We start from the raw sequence: 11,334 nt of genomic DNA on the forward strand, positions 1-11,334 counted from the left end.
ACTAAGAATTTGGTCCCAAACCTATCACAGTGGAACAGAGTAAAGATTAAAAACCAGAGTAAAACCAAATATCAGACTAAATTTGTTCTGAAATCCGGACCAAAACTATATTCGGTCGAGCGTAAATTTAAACTACGTTCCATAGTAGGCGCACATATAACTTACGTTTGATGTGAGGCGGATACATAATTTTTGTGCGTTTAGTGGGGCGTAACTTTAAATTTCGTTTGAATGAGGCGCATTTATAAAGTTCGCCTGATGGGGCGTGAATTATACAGTCATCCGTTGACAGGCAAACTTGTAATGTTCGCTCAATTCCAACATTCCATAATATGCAACAAGAAATGTGATGTATGAAAAGAACAAGGGGGAGAAATTAATTAACATCTGATTTGTGGCGCCCATTAACCTACCAAACTCCAACCTGTTACATACAATCCTCATATGATGTATCAAAGAGCAACTGAGCTCCCTACTAATTAAAGTTTGCAAGTTCTAAAAAAGCGGGGTCTAACAACCACACCCAATATTTCGCTTAGCAATGTGTATGGACTAACTCCAATATACTTTTAAGAGAATCAACTAGACAGTCAGACTCAATCTTATAAAAAGTATATCCAAGAGTTATGTCTCAATTTCTCGATTCAATAATTACTCAAGCAAATAGAAATCTGCGAGTCTAATTGAATACAAGAGAAATCACTTGAACGGTACCAAAGACCAATGTTCAAGGATCAATCAATTTCAATCAACAACCAAAGGTTGGATTTCCCAATTGATCGATTCAATGCACAACCTGTGATATTTCAATTATATAACAAAATATAATGCGGAAAAGAAATAACACAAACACTAGAAGTTTTGTTAACGAGGAAACCGAAAATGCAGAAAAAGTCCGGGACCTAGTCCAGATTGAACACACACAGTATTAATCCGCTACATACACTAGCCTACTACAAACTAACTTCGGTCTGGATTGTAGTAGCACCCCAATCAATCTCACACTGATCCAATGTACAGTTGCGCTCCCTACGTCTTTGATCCCATCAGGATACTACGCACTTGGTTCCTTTAGCTGATCTCACCCACAATTAAGAGTTGTTATGACCCAAAGTCGAAGACTTTAATAAACAAATTTGTATCACACGGAAAAGTCTACAGGAATAGATAAATTTTTCTCCCACAGAAATACCTACGAGTTTTGTTCTGTCTTTTGATAAATCAAGGTGAACAGGAACCAATTGATATAACAGACTTATATTCCCGAAGAACAGCCTAGAAATATCAATCACCTCACAATAATCTAAATCGTATGATGGCGAAACTAGATATTGTGGAATCACAAACTATGAGATGAAGGTGTTTGTGACTACTTTTCTATCTTGCCTATCGGAGAAATTAATCTCAAGCCAATCCTACGATTGTACTGGTGTGGAATGGAAAACACACAGAAACTTGCAAGTATACAAGGCCAAGTTTATAGAATAGAAGGAAAGCAGGGGAAAGTCCACAGGGAGTGGGAGCACTATAAGAGAAACCTAAGCTAACAATGAAGACAGTGAGCAAGACAAAGCAATATGGCATACAAAGTGGCAGAAGTAAAGAACCAAAGCAGCAAGGTAAAGCAAAGCAGCAAAGAAAACAGCTAAGAACCAAGGCTTGGAAGCCAAGGGCAGAGGTGAGTTTGTGCACTGACTTCAGTGCACAATAGGCTTCAAAATGCAAGAACTAAGCAAAACAGTAAAGGAATGTAACTAAGCAGTGAATAAAAGCAGAGCAGGAATTGTAAATGACTGAAGAAAGGAATTGTGGCTAAGCTAAGGCTTAGATTCCACCTTGTGTCCTAATCAAATAGCATATTCCTAGGTTGAGTTGAGTCCTATGCATACAATAGAAAGGAAAGAAAAACAGCTTGCTAACAGAAATACCCCTAGTATTGACTGTCTTTTGACAGCACAATCAATCACAAGCAATCATAGCACTGCTTTCTTCCCAATGCACAAGAAAAACAAGCATATGACATCCTATCCTAGCAATTTACCATTTGACAGTGCACCAAGGCTTCATCAAAGCCTTAGCTTGTTGCTAATTAGCTCATACTACACATGTTAACAGCATCAACATTCATCACATATGCTAATTGAAACAACATTCTCAACATTGAAGATAAAAATCAAAACATCATATAACATTCACTATCAACTGTCATGCAGTAACTGAAATTGAAATTGTGACATAAAACAGAACAAATGTTTTTCTGGCTAGTCCAGAGATCATCCCCCTCTAACCCTCTACATCACCCCCTATTTATATCACCAAATACCCAATTTTTCCGAAACCCTAGAATTGAAATTAGGGTTTTCAATTTCCGAAATTTACTCACCAAAACTTTGAATTGACGTCGCCCCATGTCTTCTCTGCCTCTCTCGGTTCTTCTCCTGCTCCCAATTGCTACAATTGCTCCCTAATTTGAGGTGTTTTATCAACCCTCAACTAGGTCAGTTGGTGAGAGAGGTTAAAGCGCTTCGAATTAGGGGGATGGGTCGTGTCGGGTAATGATGGAGATGGTGGAGGTGATGGTGGTGACAGGAGTGATGGATGATGGAAGTAGCAGGTGGAGGTGATGGTGGTGGAATGGGTGTTTCTGTTGCAGAGAGGGGGAGAGGAAGACGAAGGTGGAGGTCGATATGGGTTAGGGTAGGGAGCTGTTTGGCTAGGTCATAGGGTTCGAGTATTAGTGTGTTAGGCGGGTGTATCAAGATGTGTATACCACGAGCTGAAGCCGCTGGATATGGAGATGGTAGGTGGATCGGACGGATAAGGAAGAAGTAGCTTGTAGCGACCGTAGGATGTAAAATACAACGAAGTCTACGGTGCGAGATTAGGTTAGGTGTTGTAGTGTTTAGCGGAATCATCGGGATTTGATGCACAGGCATAGGAGCGACCGTAGGATGCTGAAATGCTTCGATCTGACGGCTGAAATCCGAGACGGGCTTGGATATAGAAAATGGGTTTGGGTGAGGGTTTTGGGCCTTGGGTATGCCAAGCCCATATCTTCTTTAAGAACAATTCTTCCTTCTTGAGCCCATTCCTAGCTTTTTGGTCTTGCGCTCCATTCTTTGCGGCTTCCTTGCGTAATTCTTCCCGGCTTTTCACTACTTTTCTGCTCCGCAAATCATCCAGACTTTATTTGATACCTAAAAATGCAAAATTAAGTAAGAAAAATATTTATTCTTGAAAACAATGAAAATACAGAATATGGGATAAAATGTAGAATTAATGCACAAAAGATGAGTTAAATGCCAACAAAAAGGGATAAATATATACAATATTTGGCACTCATCAAATACCCCCAAACCTGAATTTTACTTGTCCTCAAGTAAAACAAAACTAAGGAAATCCTACCTATACCACTGTCGCTGGTCTCTCGAATGCATTTAGCGTATGCACTAAGCCTTTTAAACCACTAAGTGTCCCTAGTGGACGAGTTGAAGTCTCGTGAAGGTTTGCTTAGAACGTACCTACAAAGTTCTAGGTCAAAATATAAGCTCAGATTCCATCAAATGTGACATGTGCAAAACAGTTAAGCTCACACAAAATGGAGATGTCAATCTAGCTATCAAGGCACAATCCTAGCACTGATAACAAAAAAAGACATGTGATAAGAGTGTAAAGTGTATCTACACATGTGTAAAGAAAGATCTGAAGTTATGACTACTAATCACCAAGAGATAGTTTCTCAGGCTAAGAACCAAGGTCGAAATCTAGCTAGCTGTCCGGACTTTACGAGAATTGTGAATGAGTTGGAGGTATTTCACAATTACTCGCGTTGTACATCAATGGCATACACCCTCCTTGCTTATTACAATGAAACAACAAAATGACTATTTACATGACTCTTATTTACATTGACTACTCTCTTTTATTTTTGGAACAAGAGAGATGGAATTGATAAATACTTGATTTTTTTTTTTTTTTTTTTTTTTTTTTTTTTTTTTTTTTTTTTTTTTTTTTTTTTTTTTAAAAGGAAACACTTTTGATACAATACAAAAGGAAACAAAAGATTACATGACACTTTGCAAGAGGTAGCCCTTTTTGATGCACCCAGTTAAATTCGATGGTTGTCTTTCTTAATGTAACCTCCACCTTCTATCCCAACCAACCAAAGAACAAGCTAGTCAAGTTTCGTTCAGTATTCTAAAGTGATTGGCAATCGTAACTTCCTATCAAACACCTTGAAGATCGAGGCCATACATGTATTGGTAGATCGTGCGCGTGCAAATTTCTTATCACTATGTGAATTGTGCTAGAATCAGGGTGCCTAAATATCTAGACTAAGACTCCTAATAATTACATATTTGCACAAGAGTCAACATTTCAAGGTAAATGAGCTCCATTTTTATGATTTTTCATTTTTTTTAATTTTTTTTTGAATTTTTTCATTTTTTCAAAAGAAGAAGGAGTTCGTTTTCAATTATAGCATATTATCGTGGTATCTACTCTATACCCCCAAACCTAAACTAAACATTGTCCTCAATGTTTCAAAATATGGAAAGAATTATAAAACAATATATGAAGAGGAACATGCTGAGTAGAGTAAAAGGAGAGAGAATACCCGATTGTACGGCGAAAGCTCGATTAAAACTCCGTTATTCAAGGCAAAAATCCATCATATTAGGAGTCACAATGGATGAGCACAAAATATATACAAAAGGAAATTTAACTAACACATTATCTACAAGAAAATTTGGTTTTTAATGGGATTGGACTTTTTGGGAAAAATTTGGTTTTGTTGGGACATTTGGTTTTGATGGGAAAAAGAAATTTTGGTTTTTAGGGAAACATTTGGAAAACTTTTTGGTTATTTAGGGAAAGAGTGGACCAGTTTAGTCCACATAGACTGGGTCCTCCAGGTTGGTTGTTTCAATGTCGGGTGGAAATGGCTCAAGGAATGGCTTTAATCTCTGCCCGTTGACTTTGAAAACGTTCTTGTTGGAGACATCCTCCAGCTCTACAGCTCCATGAGGAAAAACTGTGCGTACTAGGTACGGACCCTTCCATCTGGAACGCAGTTTTCCTGGAAAAAGATGTAATCGGGAGTCATACAGCAAGACTTTCTGACCAGGAGTGAAGGATTTGCGTAGAATACGCTTGTCATGAAATCTTCATCTTCTGCTTATATAACTTGGCACTGTCATAAGCCTCATTTCTCAATTCTTCCAACTCGTTGAGTTGAAGTTTCCTTTGAATTCCAGCTTCGTCCAGAGAAAAGTTCAGTCTTGATTGCCCAGTAGCACGATGTTCTAATTCCACAGGTAGATGGCACGGCTTTCCATACACTAGACGATAGGGGGACATGCCAATTGGTGTCTTATAAGCTGTTCTATAGGCCCACAAAGCATCATTCAATCTTAATGACCAATCTTTCCTGACGGGTTAACCGTCTTCTCGAGAATGTGCTTAATTTCCCTATTAGAAACTTCCACTTGTCCACTGTCTGAGGGTGGTACGGAGTAGCAACCTTGTGAGTTATGCCATACTTGCGTACTAAAGACTCAAAGTACTTGTTACGAAAATGTGAACCGCCGTCACTGATGATAGCTCTAGGGGTACCAAAACGTGCAAATATGTTTTCCTTTAGAAATGAAAGTACCACCTTGTGGTCATTTGTTCTGGTTGCTATGGCTTCTACCCACTTAGAAACGTAATCAACTGCGACTAGGATGTACAACTTGCTGTCAGACATGGGAAATGGACCCATGAAGTCTATCCCCCAAACATCAAAAATCTCCACAATCAAAATGGGGTTCAATGGCATCATGTTTCTCCTCGAAATGCTTCCTAGCTTTTGACAGCGTTCACAAGCAACACAATAATCATGGCAATCCTTGAACAATGATGGCCAATAGAATCCACACTGCAAGATCTTTGCAGCGGTTTTCTTGGCACTGAAATGGCCTCCACATGCTTGGTCATGACAGAAAGATATCACATCTTTCTGTTCAGTGTTGGGGACACATCTCCTAATGATTTGGTCTGGGCAGTACTTAAACAAATATGGGTCATCCCAAAGGAAATGTTTAACTTCAGCCAGGAATTTAGAGCGGTCTTGTCTCGACCAACGTGAGGGCATCCTACCTGTAGCGAGGTAGTTAACAATATCAGCAAACCAAGGAAGGTCTGAGATAGACATCAGCTGTTCATCTGGGAATGATTCTCTAATCAGCTCAAATTCATCAATAGACTCTAAAGTTAATCTAGACAAATGATCAGCAACCACATTCTCACAACCTTTCTTATCACGGATTTCGAGATCGAATTCCTGTAATAAGAGTATCCATCGAATAAGGCGAGCTTTAGCATCCTTCTTGGAAAGAAGATACTTCAAAGCCGCATGGTCTGTGTATGATGATCTTAGACCCTATCAGATAAGATCTAAACTTGTCTAATGCGAAAACGACGGCAAGCAATTCCTTCTCGGTAGTTGAATAATTGAGTTGGGCATCATTAAGGGTTTTGCTAGCATAGTATATCACATATGGTAGTCTATCAACTCGCTGTCCTAAAACAGCACCAACAGCATAATCAGAGGCATCACACATAAGTTCGAACGGAAGCTTCCAATCGGGTGGTCGGACTATAGGAGCGGTGGTGAGAAGGGTTTTTAATTCCTCCCATGCCTTCACACAAGCAGCATCGAAATTGAAGGCAACATCTTTGGAGAGAAGACTGCACAGAGGTCTGGAGATTTTGCTGAAATCTTTGATGAATCGCCGGTAAAAACCAGCATGACCTAGAAATGATCTGATCTCCTTCACAGAGCAGGTTGTGGTAGATGTTGAATGAGGTCAACTTTAGCTTTATCCACTTCAATTCCTTTTTCTGAGATGATGTGTCCTAGAACTATTCCTGAATTCACCATAAAATGGCATTTTTCCCAATTTAGAACAAGGTTCTTTTCTTTACATCTGGATATCACGAGGGCAAGATGCTTCAAACATTCGTCAAACGAGGAACCAAAAACAGAGAAATCATCCATAAAGATCTCGAGAAAACTATCTATCATGTCAGAAAAAATGCTCATCATGCAACGCTGAAAAGTAGCAGGTGCATTACACAACCCGAAGGGCATACGTCTATAAGCAAACGTCCCAAATGGACACGTGAATGTAGTTTTTTCCTGATCTTCTGGAGCAATGTGAATTTGGTTATAACCGGAAAAGCCATCTAGAAAACAGTAGTGACTGTGTCCAGACACACGTTCTAGCATTTGGTCAATGAAAGGGAGCGGGAAGTGATCCTTGTTACTGTGTTCAACTTCCTGTAGTCGATGCATACTCGCCATCCTGTGGTTGTACGAGTAGGGACTAATTCATTCTTGTCGTTCTGAACTACAGTAATGCCTGACTTCTTAGGCACAACTTGAATGGGACTAACCCATTTGCTATCGGGATTGGGTATATGATACCCGCATCAAGTAGTTTCAGGATCTCTCCTTTGACTACATCTCTCATGTTAGGATTAAGTCTCCTTTGCATTTCCCTCGATGGTTTGGCATTCTCTTCAAGGTTAATGTGGTGCATGCAAATGGTGGGACTAATTCCTTTGAGATCTGAGATGGTCCATCCTAAGGCCTCTTTGTGTTCCTTAAGTACTTCTAAAAGCTTACTTTCCTGTTCCGTGTCTAAACATGATGAAATAATGACGGGTAAAGTATCAGAAGAACCTAGGAATGCGTACTTCAACGTACTAGGCAATGTTTTCAATTCAAGCTTGGGTGGCTCAACAATGGATGGAATAAGCTTGGAATCAGAGAGTAAGGGTGGTTCCACTTCATATTTCCTTTCAGTGATGTCCATTTGAGGTACAGATTCGAGCAGAGATAGGACGTCACTACAGTATGCATCATCATAGGAATCTGGGTTAAAGTTCTCCATACATGCTTGAAAGGGGTCGACGGATAGAATGTTAGTCAACGAATCTTGCATTAATCCTTCAATCATATTAACTTCATGCACATCATCATCATCAAGATTCACAGGTTGTTGACTAATATCGAACACATTCAATTCTACCGTCATGTTACCAAAAGACAGTTTCAACACTCCATTACGACAATTAATGATCGCGTTGGACGTAGCCAAGAAAGGACGTCCTAAGATGACAGGAATGTGACAGTCTGGGTTTTGTACAGGTTGAGTGTCTAAGACAATGAAGTCTACGGGAAAATAGAATTTGTCAACCTTGATCAAAACGTCTTCGACCACTCCACGAGGAATCTTGACAGATCGGTCTGCCAGTTGTAGAGTGATAGATGTTGGTTTCAACTCCCCAAGACCTAACTGCTCATAAACAGAATATGGCAGTAGGTTAACACTTGCACCTAGGTCTAATAACGCTTTATTGACCGTGTGTTCTCCTATAGTGCAAGAAATTGTTGGACATCCTGGATCCCTAAACTTGGGTGGAGTTTTGTTCAGAATGATGGAACTCACCTGCTCAGCTAAGAAAGCACGTTTTGCACATTGAGCTTGCGCTTTTGAGTACACAAGTCTTTGAGGAATTTGGCATAAGCAGGGATTTGCTTGATTGCTTCAAGAAAAGGAATGTTGATGTTGACTCTCTTGAACAGATCTAACATCTCATTGTAATGGGTACTTTTCTGTTGATAGATCAATCTTTGAGGAAATGGGGCAACAGGAGAATGAGTTGGCAAAGGGACATTCACAGCAGTAGAATTGTCAGATTTCCAACTTGCTCAGATTCTTTGGTTTTCTGGGGTTGTGGAGACAGCGTGGAATTTGTATCAGATTCATTAGGTTCGCCCACGTTGTTCTCGATGACTTTACCACTTCGGAGGGTGGTAATGGCATGGACTTGATCGGGTGAGGTTTCAGTGCAGGATGTTGTGCCTGTTTGAAATATCCTCTTTGGATTTTGTTGGGGTTGGCTCGGAAGTTTACCCTTTTCTCTCTCACACATTTGATCCATCTTTTGATCTAGATTTTTCTGACTTTGCATCAAACTCTGGAACATTTCCTCTAGGGTGGATAATCTCTTGTCGGTATTGTGTTGAGGATATGATTGTTGTTGAGAGTTTGATTGTTGTTGAGGGTTTCTCGGGTGTTGATAACCTTGATTGTTCTGATATCCCTGATTGTTTTGATAGCTCTGATTGGGTTGAGATGGTCCTCCCTGAGTGGGTCCTTTGACCATGAAAAGTTAGGGTGGTTTCTCCATCCTGGATTGTAGGTCTGTGAATAAGGGTTATGCTCTGGTTTTTGAAACATGGCATGTGCCTGTTCAAGCCTAGATTCCTGGACTGCAAGCAAATCGGGACAATTTTGGAATTGATGGTTGGGATCGTTACAAGCGGCACAAACAGACGAAGCGACATGTTCTCGGAGAGTAGTGGTGGAAGGTTTTGAATTTTTATGTAGTTCTAACTCTTCTAATCTCCTAACTATTGATGCCATGTTTGCTCTTCCCTCGAAATCCGCTTCAATCCTAAAAGCCTTTGCTTCGGATGTAGTCTTTCTGGTTCACGGATGGATTCCCACTGTTGCGTCTTTTCAGCTACTTCAATCAAGAAGTCCCAAGACGCATCAGCAGTTTTGTCTACGAATAGACCATTACACATCGACTCAACCGTTGTTCGGGTGGACACATCTAGACCTTCATACAAAATTTGCACAAGTCTCCATTTTTCAAAACCATGATGGGGACATTGGAGCAATAATTCATTGAATCTCTCCAGTATCTAGCTAAGGTCTCACCTTCTAATTGCACAAAGCTATTCAGACTTTGACGAATTGTCGCAGTCTTGTGGTTCGGGAAAAACTTTTTGAAAAACTCCTTTATGAGGTCATCCCATGTCATGATGGATTGAGGCTGTAAAGCATAGAGCCAGGCCTTTGCCTTATCTTTCAGGGAGAAAGGAAAAAGCCTTAACTTTAGGGTTTCGTCGGACATTTGAGTGAAACGCAGAGTTCCACAAATTTCCTCGAATTCTCTCACGTGGTGGTACGGGTTTTCATTCTCAACACCTCTAAAAATAGGAAGCATCTGTATTGTGCTTGATTTCAGCTCATAATGGCCATTAGCCTCGGGTAGCACAATACAAGAAGGTTGACTGGCTCTAGTTGGGTACATATAATCCTTGAGGGTACGGGGTTCTCCCATTGTTTCTGGTTGATCTGGACTGTCTCCCTCAGAACTTAGAATTTCGATAGGTTCGTCTGGGTTAATTCTAACAAGTCTGTTTGTTTGGTCTCTGTAGGTCACAATCATGTCCTAGTAGGTACCTTAACTAACATGTTGGTCAGACAGAGCAATCGGAAACAATTTGGCCCACAAGGGTTATGAAGATTTGGTTTTGAATGGGTGTTGGACTAACAAGGGATTTTGGTTTTTGGTTTAAAATTGGGCTTTGGAAAATTTTTTGAACTAAACCTAGCATAAATTAGCACAACTCATAAAAGAAAATAAAAACAATAATAAATTAAGACAAGCCCATAAAAGAAAAAAAAAAAATAAAAGAAAAAAAAAAAAAAAATTTACAGTCCCAAATATAAAAAAAAGAAAAAAAAATAAATAAAAATTATTACAATCCCAAATAAAAATTAATTATTACAAGCCCGAATTTGAATTTAAATGAGGCCCAAGTGGGTTAACTCATGGGTTAGGCTTACTTGGTTTTTGGAGGGAAGCCCAAAAATAGGCTTTTAGTCCCCTTTTAGTTGCACAGCCCAGTTGGGCTTTAGGATCGTCCTAAGCTCTCACGTCAAGCCCAGCAACAACAGGTGGAACAGAGCCCAGCAGCAGAGCGCAGCCAGTGAAGTTGGTGAAGCCCAGTTCAGAGAAGTACAAGCCACCAGTAGAAGGCAGAGCCCAGCAGCACAGGCTTGGCAGCAGCAGGCTTTGGCTTAGCAGCAGCAGCAGCAACACAGCAGCAGCAGCTCAGGTGGCCTAGCAACACAGCTCTGCAGCAACTCAGCAACAAGCAGCAGCAGCACAGCAGCACTGGCACCTGCAGTGAACAAGAGTGCAATGATATCAGGAGACACTTCAAGCACAGCAAGGTAAGATGCAATTTTCAGCAGAGTATGCAGTAGTAGATGAAAGACAGCAAAGGAAAAGAAATTCAACATACAACACCACTCCCCGGCAGCGGCGCCAAAAACTTGGTGTGCCAATGGAAAACACACAGAAACTTGCAAGTATACAAGGCCAAGTTTATAGAATAGAAGGAAAGCAGGGGAAAGTCCACAGGGAGTGGGAGCACTATAAGAGAAACCTAAGCTAACAATGAAGACAGTGAGCAAGACAAAAGCA

Source organism: Papaver somniferum, chromosome 7 (genome assembly GCF_003573695.1).
Source record: "Papaver somniferum cultivar HN1 chromosome 7, ASM357369v1, whole genome shotgun sequence".
Taxonomy (NCBI): domain Eukaryota; kingdom Viridiplantae; phylum Streptophyta; class Magnoliopsida; order Ranunculales; family Papaveraceae; genus Papaver; species Papaver somniferum.